This window comes from Cheilinus undulatus, linkage group 13 (assembly GCF_018320785.1).
Source record: "Cheilinus undulatus linkage group 13, ASM1832078v1, whole genome shotgun sequence".
Lineage (NCBI taxonomy): Eukaryota > Metazoa > Chordata > Actinopteri > Labriformes > Labridae > Cheilinus > Cheilinus undulatus.
This window is the reverse complement of record NC_054877.1, coordinates 2,950,683-2,964,287: the sequence shown is the minus strand read 5'-3', so window position 1 is coordinate 2,964,287 and position 13,605 is coordinate 2,950,683. Positions and strand designations below refer to the sequence as shown.

General features: G+C 38.8%; 1 long non-coding RNA gene across 1 annotated transcript; it reads left to right on the top strand.

Annotated features, from left to right (window-relative positions):
• The first annotated feature begins 249 nt into the window (after positions 1-249).
• Positions 250-8,921, top strand: LOC121520117. The gene is made up of 3 exons (XR_005992762.1): positions 250-513; positions 942-988; positions 8,835-8,921. It is a non-coding gene; the product is annotated as an uncharacterized LOC121520117 (long non-coding RNA).
• The last annotated feature ends 4,684 nt before the right edge of the window (positions 8,922-13,605 follow it).

The window sequence follows — 13,605 nt, the reverse complement described above, 5'->3', positions numbered from 1 at the left end:
AACCAAGTGTACAATCGGGAGGTGGGTGGGGGGTGGTCAGACAGTTTTGTTTCCCTTGTTTTTTCCTAAATTGAAAGTAAATCAGAAATAACAAGAGACTACAGCCAGGGTTCATAAAAGGAGGACATATCATATGTCACATATTAAGATATAATAGGCCTATTATTGTGGGGGACAGATTGGTATTTTTCCAATATTGGGGGGACACGTCCCCCCCAAAGTATATGGTGGTTACGCCGTAGGGTGTTGAAGACTCAAAGTACCATGAGCAGGCCTGGATTCTGGGACTGTAAGGCCTCAGTTCCAGCCTTTTTTATGAGTCTCTGTTTGTCTCTGTGTCTGTAGTCTGTCTGGCTGTTTGGTCACAGAGGAAGGCTGTTCTTCTCTGGCCTCAGCTCTGAGCTCCTCCTGTCTGACAAAGCTAGACCTGAGCTACAATCATCCAGGAGAAGGAGGAGAGAAACTACTGTCTGCTCTACAGAAGGATCCACACTGCAGACTGGAGACACTGAGGTACAGACAGAAAGACACAGAGAGACGGACTGTTACTAGCTACTAAAGTTGGCTCTCAGCACTTCAGCTATACAAGGGCTTTATGCCTTTATTTTGATAGGATAGTGGATGGATACAGTAGGAAACTGGAGAGAGAGAGAGAGGAATATTGATTATTGATTTTTGAGTACAGGCCTATTGTATAAGAGAGGGATATGAATTTGGAGGAAAATCACTGACTGAAAATGAAGTGGCCCTCTCCTTGTTTGGTGATTTTTATGATGGTGATCAGATGTGTGCTCTCAGATGTGCTACTGCCACCATCTGGTGATAGTCCTGCATAACAAGCAGAAAAACTAAAGGAAAATGAAGTCAGATGAAGAATGAAAGTGTTTGAATCTATCCTGACCCATCCCTGATGTCTAAACTGGCTCTGTTTCTTCCTCCAGGCTGGACCATGGTGGACAGCACAGACTGAAACCAGGTCTAAAGAAGTGTGAGTGTCTGAGTTTTTGATTTGTGAGAACACAATGATGAATTTGACTCCTGAATCAGGTAAGGATCTGAAGCAACAATGATTGAGGCTGTGTCTGAATCCATCTCAGTCTTTGGGTCTGAGAGTATGAACGTCCACGTTCACAATCACTGACATTCATCAAACAGAAACAGTTTTAGAGTTCTGAGGAGAGGAAACACTACGGCTCAGTCCCTCAGAGGCTGGATTAGACTTTTGCTGTCTTTCATTTTGATGGACAGGGTCTTAACAATTCCATCATACTGTTTTACAATCAACGGTGTCCAAGTCAGTGATAGAGCCCACAGGCTACCAGAGGAATATTTGAATAGATTTAATAACCTCCATCATGGACCATGTGTGCAGAATAGAAAAGGTCTGTGTGTCTGTCTGTGTGAGTGTGCTGGCACGCAGGGTCATCCTCATTATTCCAGTCGGTCAAAATGGCGGACAGCCTTCAAAGTTTTCTGTCATCCTATAAAAAATTCTGTCAGTGACGGAGAATTTTCAGTTAATGTGACCTCTGCAGTCCCGATGTCCCATGTTCAATATTTAGGATCATAAATCCTGTTGTGTGTGGTGAACACCGAGGACAGCCGAGCAGACACGAGCCGAAGGAGGAAGTAAAACGACAGCACAGCCATGGCAACGATAGTAAACAGGAAGTATAAAGTTACGGTATCTCACAAAAGTGAGTACACCCCTCACATTTCTGCAAATATTTAATTATATCTTTCATGGGACAACACTGAAGAAATGACACTCTGAAACAATGTAAAGTAGTCAGTGTACAGCTTATATAACAGTGTAAATTTACTGTCCCCTCAAAATAACTCAACACACAGCCATTAATGTCTAAACCACTGGCAACAAAAGTGAGTACATTCCTAAGTGAAAATGTCCAAATTGGGCCCAAAGTGTCAATATTTTCTGTGGCCACCAGTGGTGGCTGGTGAATTCTTCTCTTGGGGGGGCGCACTTAATTTACCAAACCAAAAAGCAGAGTCAGCAACGCAGGAACACAAGAATTAATGTACATTATGTTCACAACCATTTGATATGCTACTACTATGTATCACTACCAGGTTACACCTAAGCACTAATGCTGAGTCAAGTAGATAATTAAATGCAGGTAAATGTTACCAATTAGTGAATTTGATTTCAACCTCCCCATGTTTGATATGTTTTGCTCCAGATAAGGTATAACTGGTACACACAAACCCTTAAAATCTCCTTTTAAATCATTAAACATATCAAGAGTGTATACATTTGCAAAAAATATTTTTTTAATTTAAAAGTAAAAGAGAAACATTTCATTTTCACAGCTTCAAAGAGTGCCAAGTAGTTCTGTCCAGCTAATTGTTTGGAACAACATATTGATATTTACATACCTAAATTAAAAATGAAAAAAAAAAAAAACAGCAAATCCATACACATGGAACCAACAAACATTGGACATTTTGTTTAAAAAAAAAAAAACAAACAACAACAAAAAAAAAAAAAAACACAAACCTACAGGCTTAAAGCCCAAAGTGCTTCTGTGAGCTAACATTTATATTAACAACCTTAAATGACAGTGAAAAAAACAGCCAATCCTCATATTTAAGAGGATGAAACCAGGAAAGATCTGATATTTTGTAGAAGAACATATTCAAATCATTAGGCTTTCATCCTAAAGTGCCACTTCTGTCAACTAACATTTCTATTTACAATATTAAATGACAAAGAAAAAAATTGTAAATCCCAATTAAGAGATTAAAACCAGCAAATATCGTACAGAGCTTGCAAGGTGCTTTCCTGTCACTTCTACATCCGTTATTTTTTGTATGTAAGCTTTGCCCTTCTGTCTTTGAGACATGCAAATTTCTCAGTAACTCTATGGTTAAAATCAGGGGTCTGCCTGACAAGTTTCTTTTCCATAGAGAGCATGGCCAGTGCGTTGAGACGATCCTGCGACATTGTGTTTCTGAGGAAGGTCTTGATTCTCTTCAGCGTTGAAAAGCACCTTTCAGATTCAGTTGTGGTCATTGGAGTTGTGATGAGGATCTTCAGCAGAGCCACAGTCTCTGAGAAGGTGTCCTGAAGATTGTTGCTCATGAAGAGCTGGTACAGAGCCACAGCACCACTGCAACTCCTGAACTCTGTGTTGCTGAAGATGAGCCACAGTTCAGTTTTCAGCTTGCCCTCGTTCAGCATTGGATAGGCCTCCAAGGTGGTTTTGAGCGCTGCTTCAGGGAACTGGCTGTTGTACTGCTGGAATCTGTCTCCTTCAAGCAGAGTAGCACTGATTAGGTGTTTGGTGAAGGCAAACCTCTCCTTTGCATGGCCCAGGATTGTGTCACAAACCTATAAAAAAAGACAGATTATATTATACAGGACCTACATGAAAGTGTCTTGTCCAATTGTTCACATAACACCTTACTATGATTAACACTGTAAAAGACCTATACAACACAGTCAGGTCATGTCCATGACCATGACAATGTGTATCTATAATAGAATAGAAAAGATTATACTTTATTGTCCCCTTGGGGAAATTTGCTGTGGACCCAAAATGCTTATAGATCAAGCTGTCCAACATCATAAATAACAAGACATGACTGACACATTGCACATCTCTACATGACGTCCACTCCGGCATTTTAGGAGCCCTAAAATGGAGACTTTGGTGAATGCTGCTGGTCCCATCAGTTTGAAAACAATGGTGTTGCATTTAACGGTGAATGGCCAGAAACTAAGGTTTGGAAACATGGTTGGTCGTGTTACATTACATGATAATACATACGTAATTTACCGGGCTCCAAACATGTTACTTTACAGAGGAAAACAACAGACTTCAGCCTTGAATACCAGTGTTAATTCAACACAGATAATTAAGTACTGTTTCCAGGGTCAGACGTTAAGGTTTTTTCCTACTTGCTCTTCAGGGCAAGTGCTTCCCAAATCTACTTGCCCCATCTAAATTCCTACTTGCCCTGTCTAAGAGGAACTTTTCTGGCTGTCAAGTGCATACATTTTTCTCACTACATTCTAAGAACTAAAATCCATTGCCTGTTGACTGTGGAAAGCAATACGCAACACGTCTTTCTTAAGAATGTTGGTTTTTTTTTAGCCTTGATGCAAGCTCTGTGTTGAATTGATTTGTTTGATTGTTTGATTCAGTTTGATTTGATTGATTGCTTGATTGATTTGTAGAATTTTAATTTGAAATGTGACCTGTATGATAATGTGTCCCTGTGGAAAAGTTTATACATCCCGCTCACTCAGAGAAAGAATCACAGAACACAGAAGAGCTATTAAAAGGAATGATAGCACTAGTCCTGTTGCCAGACATTTTAATGAATTCAGGCACCCTATGTCTTCTTTATTTTTCCAGGGCATAGAAGCTAATAAACCTAGTTTAAGGGGTGGCAACATACATCTTGTTAGGAAAAAGGGAGAAGTGTTCTGGATTTTCTATTTTTAAAGTCTATTTCCAGGGGGGTGAATGATTTCTCTATCAATGAGTTTTTATAGTTATTTCTAAACTGCAGATTTGTGTTAGGTTTTTATCTTTAAAAGCTTGTATCTCCCAGCCTACGCTCTATATCTTCTGGTTTTATGACATTCTATTATTTGTCCCTATATAGATGTTTTTACTGATATCCTTTAGTTTTTCATGAAATGTTTTTACCAAATGTTTTTTATGAAAAATGTTTTACCTCACCCACAGATGGCACTTTAAAATGACCCCAGGATGCTCTTTAACCCCACCAAGTGGTCATTTCCGTATACTGTTTCAACACATTTGTTTGTGTCTATTTCCCATTAGACACCCCCCTGCCTTGTTGGCAGCGTCCAATGGTCATAAACAATATGATGACTCAGCCAGCCCATTAGTGCTGTTACCCCATTGGCTGATATACATATGTGGCTGTTTTTGATTGGTTAAAATTATGTAATTTAGTAACATTTTGAATTTTTTAAACATTTTTTTCTCTTTTCACATTACCCTATTTAAATGCTGCTTACAATGTGGTTCTTGATGACCCTGATGAAGGCTACATGAAGAAACAAGTGGGTCTAATAAATTTGTTCTCTAAACCAGGGGTTCTCAACCTTTTCAGCCCGCGACCCCCAAAATAAAGGTGGCAGAGACCGGGGACCCCCACTGTACCTGAAGGTGGTTGAACACAGACATGCACATTCTAGGATATTATAAAGGATAAAGGGGAGAGCTGTCTGGGGCCCATCCATAAAGTCAGCAAAATTATGGTCCATTGTTACGTTAATCTGTGATAACCACATCTATCTTTTTTTCTGAGTAATATACACTGTTATCCAGGAAGTTTTGTTATTTATGACATAGTAAAAAGTCATCTTAAAGATGTAAATCCTTTTTTTAAATCAGCAATGAAATGGCTAAAAAGTGACCAAAAATGGTGGAAAAGGTGGTGAAATGTGATTTTAAAAAAACACAGAAATGGGTTAAAAGTTGCACTTTTTCAATAAATGTACCAAAAAATAGGGAACAATTAGCATAAAAGGATTAGAGTGGCAAAAATGTACAGACAAAGTGGTAAAAAGGTTTCAAAGTGTCCATATTGACTGAAAAAGTGGCAGAAATGGTGGTAAAAGATGGTGAAATAGAATTTAAAATGTGGGAAAAATTAGTGCAAACTTGCAAAAATGGGCTTGAAAAATTGTGACTGTGGTGAAATTGGCAAAAATAAGCATAAAGGTAGTGAAAAGTACATGTTGGCATTCATGGTTCCCTCAGTGAACTGTAGCTCCCCAGTGCCGGCAGCACTCATGCAGCCCCAGACCATGACGCTGCCACCACCATGCTTGACTGGAGGCAAGTCACACCTGTCTTTGTACTCCTTACCACATTGCCGCCACACACCTCTGACACCATCTGAACCAAATAAGTTTGTCTTGGTCTCATCAGACCACAGGACATGGTTCCAGTAATCCATGTCCTTAGTCTGCTTGTCTTTAGCAAACTGTTTGCAGGCTTTCTTGTGCATCATCTTGAGAAGAGGCTTTCTTCTGGGACGACAGCCATGCAGACCAATTTGATGCAGTGTGCGGCGAATGGTCTGACCACTGACAGGCTGACCCCCCACCCCTTCAAACTCCACAGTAATGCTGGCAGCACTGGTCTATTTTTCAAAGACAACCTCTGGATATGATGCTGAGTATGTGCACTCAACTTCTTTGGTTGACCATGGCGAGGCCTGCTCTGAGTGGAACCTGTCCTGTTAAACTGCTGTATGGTCTAGGCCACCATGCTGCAGCTCAGTTTCAGGGTGTTGGTAGTCTTCTTATAGCCTAGGCCATCTTTATGTAGAGCAATAATTCATTTTTTCAGATGAACTTTGACACACCTGCTCCCCATTCACACCTGAGACCTTGTAACACTAACGAGTCACATGACACTGGGGAGGGAAAATGGCTAATTGGGCCCAATTTGGACATTTTCACTTAGGGGTGTACTCACTTTTGTTGCCAGCGGTTTAGGCATTAATGGCTGTATGTTAAGTTATTTTGAGGGGACAGTAAATTTACACTGTTATACAAGCTGTTCACTGACTACTTTACATTGTATCAAGGTGTCATTTCAGTGTTGTCCCATGAAAAAATATATTTAAATATTTGCAGAAATGTGAGGCCTGTACTCACTTTTGTGAGATACTGTAGATGGACGTCAGAAATGGAGGAGCAACTTGTTGATTTGTGTCAACAACAGTGTTTATTTCGTCGACTAAAACTAGACTAAAAATGTTGGACAGCCTTTTTCTCCATGAGAAAAACTAGACTAAGACTAACAAAAATAGATCTACGATGACTAAAACTGACAACAAAGTTTAGTTTTCATCAAGATGTCTAAAACTAGACTAAAATGTAATGAAATCCACTGAGGATAAATCTGTCAAAAACAATGCAGCTGTAGTTATTCTGTTTCTCAGCTGTGGAAAGCAGGGACCCAGGTTTGGCCAGGTGCATAGAATACACTACCTGGGTTTGGTACCAGATTTAGACAAGAGAATAAATGCTTGGACTAAAAGTAAAGACTAAAATGTGAGGACTTTTTATGGACTAAAACTAGACTAAAATGTTTTGAGTTTTCGTTGACTAAAACTAGACTAAAACTAAAAAGGATATAAATGACTAAAATGGGATTTAATGTGACTCAAACTAAAATGCATTTCATGTTAAGACTAAAACTAAGACTAAAATTAAAAATAGCTGCCAAAATTGGACACAGGAGGTGAAATGAAACACATGAATCTAAAGTCAAAGCCATAGCAATGTCTGAACTTTGAACTGTTTGGTGTCTGTCTGTGATTGTGGAGCTGCAGCTCACTGTGGTCTGTTCACATTCAAATAGAAACAGGAAGTAGAATTTCAGGCCTAATAAACACACTGTAAAAAAATTTCCTTGTAAATTCACAGTAAATTACTGGCTACCAGTTGCATGACTTTCACAGTAAATTCAAATTATTTTACTATGAAATATTTACCAGTAAAGTACTGTGAAGTAGTTGTAGTAATTTACTGTAAAATATTACACAGTAATATACCGTAACTACAGCACAGTACTTTACTGTTAGATATTTCAAAGTAATTTACTGTGAATTTACTGTGAAAGTCATGCAATTAGTACACTCTAAACCCGAATTAGTTGACATTACTAATAAGCCCGAGTAAACCGATTGCCTTAAACAATTCTGGGAGTACTTTGTGTGTGAGGATTTTTTCTTGTACTGTTTTTCTAATGTCCATGTTCATTGCATTTAGTTTATTAGTTTGTGTTTTTAATGAGGAGTGTTTTTTGAAGTGTGACACCATGAGTGAGGGAGTCACTGTTGCAGAGCACCCTGTCTGTATGTGGGTGTATCTGTGAATGAGAATAAATAATAGCTGCTCATGGGTCCCGTGTGAGAGCTTGTGAAACCCATTCAACTTGTCTGGGAGCCATTTCTCACCATTGCTTGCCAGAACCTGAAACTAAAAAAATCACACAGAAAGCATAGACTTCCACAATTGGCCATATCACCCAATAATGTAGAGTCCTTTAACAACATTGCTGGATCCAGACAGTGGATAGCCAATAACACTCTCCCTGGAGGAGAGAAACACAGTGAGGTGAAGCATTGGCTTCACCTCTTGTGGAAGTTGTGATTGAAGTGTTGCCTGCCGGTTCCAACAGATGCACTGACAGTCTCACCCATGGTTTCTTGAAAATTTTGAAATAGCCCCTCCCCTTAAAGAACTAAACATACTAAGTTATTTCAGCCTAACATGATCATTGCATTGCATCTTTCAGCTGAATAGTACAAACAACTAATCTGTTTTAGTAATGTTAACATTTTTTGTCAAAACATGAAAGAAAAAGTAATGATTACTAAAAAGTGTAAGTAAAAACAAAATCCGGGTTTACAGTGTAGCTAGTGATTAACTGTAAAATTCAAAATTACAATAAAATACTGCATACATGACAGTTAAATCCTATGAAATGTTAATGCAGTAATTTACTGTGAAATATTACAGTAAAATATTGTGAAATCCTGGTAATACTATACACTACACTATTCCCAGTAGCTTACTGTAAAATTCAAAATTACTATAAAATACTGTATACATTACAGTAAAAGTCTGTGAAGTGGTAATACAGTTATTTATTGTAAAATATTACAGTTAAATATAGTGAAATCCTGGTAACTTTTTACAGTGCAGGATTCGGGGCTGAATATGAAATGTTAGTTTGACTCTGTCAGTAACCTTGTTTAGGAATGATCAGATGATAACCGTCAGCTGTGTTGTGTCTCCTTCTCTCCATCAGATGCCTGTGAGCTGGAAGTGGACACAAACACAGTGAACAGAAGACTCAAACTGTCTGACAACAACAGGACGGTGACATGTGTGGAGGGGGATCAGCCATATCCTGATGATCCAGACAGATTTGACTATCCTCAGCTGCTGTGTTGGACTGGTCTGACTGGTCGATGTTACTGGGAGGTCGAATGGAGAGGATGGGTTCATGTATCAGTGAGTTGCAGAGGAATCAGATGGAGAGGAGACATGGATGAATGTGTGTTTGGATAAAATGATCAGTCCTGGAGTCTGTTCTGCTCTGATGGTGGTTACTATGTGCGTCACAATGACATAGATACACACATCTCCTCCTCCTCTTCATACTCTGGTAGAGTAGGGGTGTATCTGGACCATCCTGCTGGCTCTCTGTCCTTCTACAGAATCTTCTCTGACAGACTGATCCACCTCCACACCTACAACACCACATTCATTGAACCGCTCTATCCTGGGTTTGGGTTTAGGTTAGGTCCAGGTCCAGGTTCAGGTTCCTCAGTGTCTCTGTGTTCTCTGTAGCTCAAACTCTGCTGTCTGAATCCAAAGCTTAGTCAGACTACACACTAGATGATTTATCAGCTCTGATTAACCTGATTGATTTGATTCAAAGCTTGTCAGTAATTCTTTTCACTAGTTGAACTTGCATTGGTGTATATGTCACTGTTGAACTGCTCAGCAGTCATTTTGATATGATCAAGTCCATTTTAGTCTTGTTTTAGCTTCCATACTTCTTGTTTGGTCTAACCAAGCCCACAGACACAAACAGCTGATCAGATACTCTGAGGTGGAAGAGCACGTAGCCTGTAGCCGAAGCTCACATTGTAAAATAGTGCCACACACAGCGGCTTTCTCTGTCAACAATAACACGCTTCAAAAATGTTTCATACAGTGTACAATTGAGCCAACATTGTTGTAGGAGCCACATTTGAGTTTTTATTGACATGCTGTCATTTGACGTCGTTGACTTTTCTTTCATTTTGTGGGCGCCCTCCGCAGGTGGTGAGGGCGCTGGCCTATTAGAATGAGTGGCTGATGCACAGCCAGGAAGACGGGTCACAGCACAAACTGTCATTGAGCGCAGGCTTAGATAGCTGTGAATGATGTATTCAGAAACCCTATCAAATGAACTTTTGTTTTCCATTGATCTTTTTATTTTGGTCATAAACAAAAGCAACTTTGAAGCAGCTCTCTCAGGATTGATTTTTGGAAGTCTGTGTGTGTGATGATGAAGCTGTGATGATGTTCTCGTTCTACCTGTGGTAAAAACATGAATACTGGGAAAAGGTTCAAGGACAAACCTGATTTTAAAGTTTTACAATACAATTCATCAATGACGAGCTATGGATGGATGCTGGAGGACTTTGAGAGCGGAGAAAAGACAAAGGAGATGCCAGCCTGAGGTGCGGCACAGGGAACAAAGAAACACTTCACTTATTTATATTTGTTTATTGTTCTGAAAATCATCCTTTCATCCCTACATCCATTCATTCATCCATCCAATCATGTGCTCTGCCTTTCAATAAACGGTTAAATTGACTTATGGATCCATGTGTTTGAATGTGCACACCACCTAGAGGTTCAATGAGCTAGCATTATTTAAAATACAACTGACTTCCACTGATTAAATTTAGTGATATTTTTTATAATAAAGGGAGGATATTTTCTCCTCACTGTTCTGCCACAGCTAATAGCTTTAGCGCTGTGGTTGACTTGTGTGTGTAGGGGCGTGTGTTTGTGTGTATGACCTTTAACCAGTCAGACGCCATAAAACAAAAGCTGGGGGTGTTGTGAATATTTTGTTTATCCAGTAGTAATAATTTATGTTTAGTGAATGTTTAGAGGTTGTTTTAAATATCTAGGCTACACACAGAGACAGAGGTGAGGGAAGTACAAGACTACAGTACTCAGGTAAAAAGTAAAATGACTGGTCTACAAATCTACTTCAGTATCAGAACAGGATTTAAAGTTCACTCAAAGTAGCTGACTGACTGGAGCTAGTGGGGATTACTGAATGATTAAACCTTTTGAGTATTTTAAATGACACTTGTGCACAAACAAAACCTGAGCAGTCGTATCACAACAGAGCTGCTTTAAAAGAACATCACTCTTTATGTGACGTCTTTGTAGTTCTTTGGTGTGTGAGGGTCACTTTTAGCTCACACATACTGTTGTTGTCTTTGTCTGGGTTTTATCTGTTTTTATGGACAAACTGCTCTGAACCAATGCCACTGGAGGGATTAATAAAGTTATTTAATTTAATATTATATTAAATGTACAGTAAAATAAATGTAGTATTTTTTCTGATGTTTAGATATGTAGAGGAGCTTGTTTGGTGCCTTAAGGAGAAATCTACTGATGCAAACAGACAGAGAGCAGATTAACAAACACCATCTAAATGTGTATTTTTTAAAATATTCTTTCTTTCAGAATAATAGAAGACACAGATGCAAAATAGACCAAAATCAAAATTGACCAGAACCAAAAAACTTAATGTTTTTATCTGTAGAGGCCTGTCTCTGTGTTTTTTTAATATTTCTGCTGTTTTTGTCTAGTAGAATTAACAAATGAGGAGGAGAGGAGTGCAGATGCTCCAAGCCTTATTGTTGTCAGTAAACATCGGTCTGATTACAGTATGGAGGGTAGGGTGACTGGCTTATTTATGTAGAGATCAGTCTTTTTCAGATTTGTGTGAAGAGTATGTTTATTTTGAAGTACTATTTCAATAACACCAAAAGAATTCAAGGAATCGATTATCTTAAATAAACAAATATGAGTGTTTATTTTATTCTGACATCACCATGTCCCTCTCCCTGCTGTTAGTTATTCTAAATATTGTCTAAACTAGCATAGAAAACACACATGGTCGTAGTTTGTTTGGTTCTTGCTTACTCTTGTGATAAACCCAGTGAATACTAACAAAGGCCAGTGTCTTTGTGTGAGCCAATTATTTTGTAGAAACCTGTTGAGTTTTGAATGATCACTTGGTAAGTGAGTCAGAGATGTGCTGATGTGTTTCACTTTTTTGTTTAAAGCATTTTTATAAATAGATTAAGAGAAGTGCCCATTTTCTCACTTGAGCCCCTGTCACCCAAAACCTCTGTGCACGCCCCTGCTTCCATCAGAGCTCAGCAGCCATCGTTGTGCTCACACCTAAACACAAACTAATGTCACTGCCCCCACACCGCACAAGCTAATCATGGATGTACCAACGCCCTGTGAAGTGTAGCTGTCCACCTCAGAGAAGCAAAAACAACTCTGCTTTCTCCTCTAGCAAAGGCATATCTCTCCATACAGCCACCTCTGTCCTCAGTGACAGAGATTATTCTGCTGCAGAGGACGCTGTGAATGTTGTCAGGTCTCAGCTTCTGCCTCAGGATGTACCTCCTGATATTCTTTTAGGAATCATGGAGATTCCAAGCCAGAACAGAAGCTCCACTGGTGCTTTTTAATTAGGATAAAAAGGGAAAGACCTTATTTTATATGCTACTTTATTCATTTTATTTAGGAATTGTTTCAATTGACATTTTTCTATTTCACAGATCATTTCAAAGAAGATATTCTCATTATGAACTTTTTTCAGTGTAATAAATGCAAGGCAAGTTTTCAATTGAAAAAAAAACTGTTTTGTTTAGTTTAGTTTTCTTTTTTTAAGAAAATGATTTTTTTTCTTTTTCTTTTTTTTTTTTTTTTCTTGAAAGAAAAATGGTGAGTGGCATTAAATCTTGGGTCAGTGTATCCTTACACCTCTACCTGAGTGGACTCTGATGAAGAATGACCCTAATACAGTATTATTGTTCAGTATTTTAGTGAAACAGCACAGTGAGGAGGAAAACAATGTCACTGTGGCTGTATCCGCCTCAGTGCCATTACTGTGGCACTGCTGATATCTAGTGGAAGAAGAGGTGAACTACATATTTACTCAGCTGCAGAATGTGACCAGCTCAGACAGGTGATAGTGGATCCACTGTCAGTAAATCTTTAAAGCAGGGGCCATCAAGTACATTTGCATAAGGGCCAGATTTACTCTCAACAGAAACTCTGGGGGCCAGACTCTCACATAAGCAAAAATGAAATAAATATTTTGTTCTGATTAACAGATTTTTAAATTAGTATTTGTATTTTCTTTCAAAACCAGGGACATCTTTAGTCATTACCAGTGAGATCTATCCATGTTATCTATAATGCAGCAGGCTACAAGGAGACAGGCCTGACAACAGAATTGGCTGGGCCCCTGAGCATCAATATTATCCAATTTTTGACACTTTTGACACCTTTTTGATACTTTTTGCTACGTTTTTTTTTCTCTTTTATCAATTTTTGCAAGATTTTAACCCCTCTTAAACCACTTTCCTGTGTGTTTTACCCACTGTTTTATCAATTTTTGCAACTTTTTTATCTCTTTTTATTCCTTTTTCTTTAACAATTGTTGCAATTTTTAAATCAATGTTTGCCACTTTTCACCCATTTTGCCACTCTTTAACCTCTTTTTGAAATTTTCCTGCCCATTATTCTCTTTGTGTGCCACTCTCTAACACCTTTTCACTACAAAAACGGAAAAGAAAGGCCCTCTCTGACAGGGATTCAAACCAGGGAACTTTCTCACTGTGAGGTAACAGTGCTATCCACTGATCCACCGTGCTGCCTTTAATGAGAAATTGCAACACCAAATTTCTGGAAACTTCAATCAAAATCATTTAATGAACAATGCAAGGTGTCCTCCCTCAGTTCTTACTGATTCCTCAGTG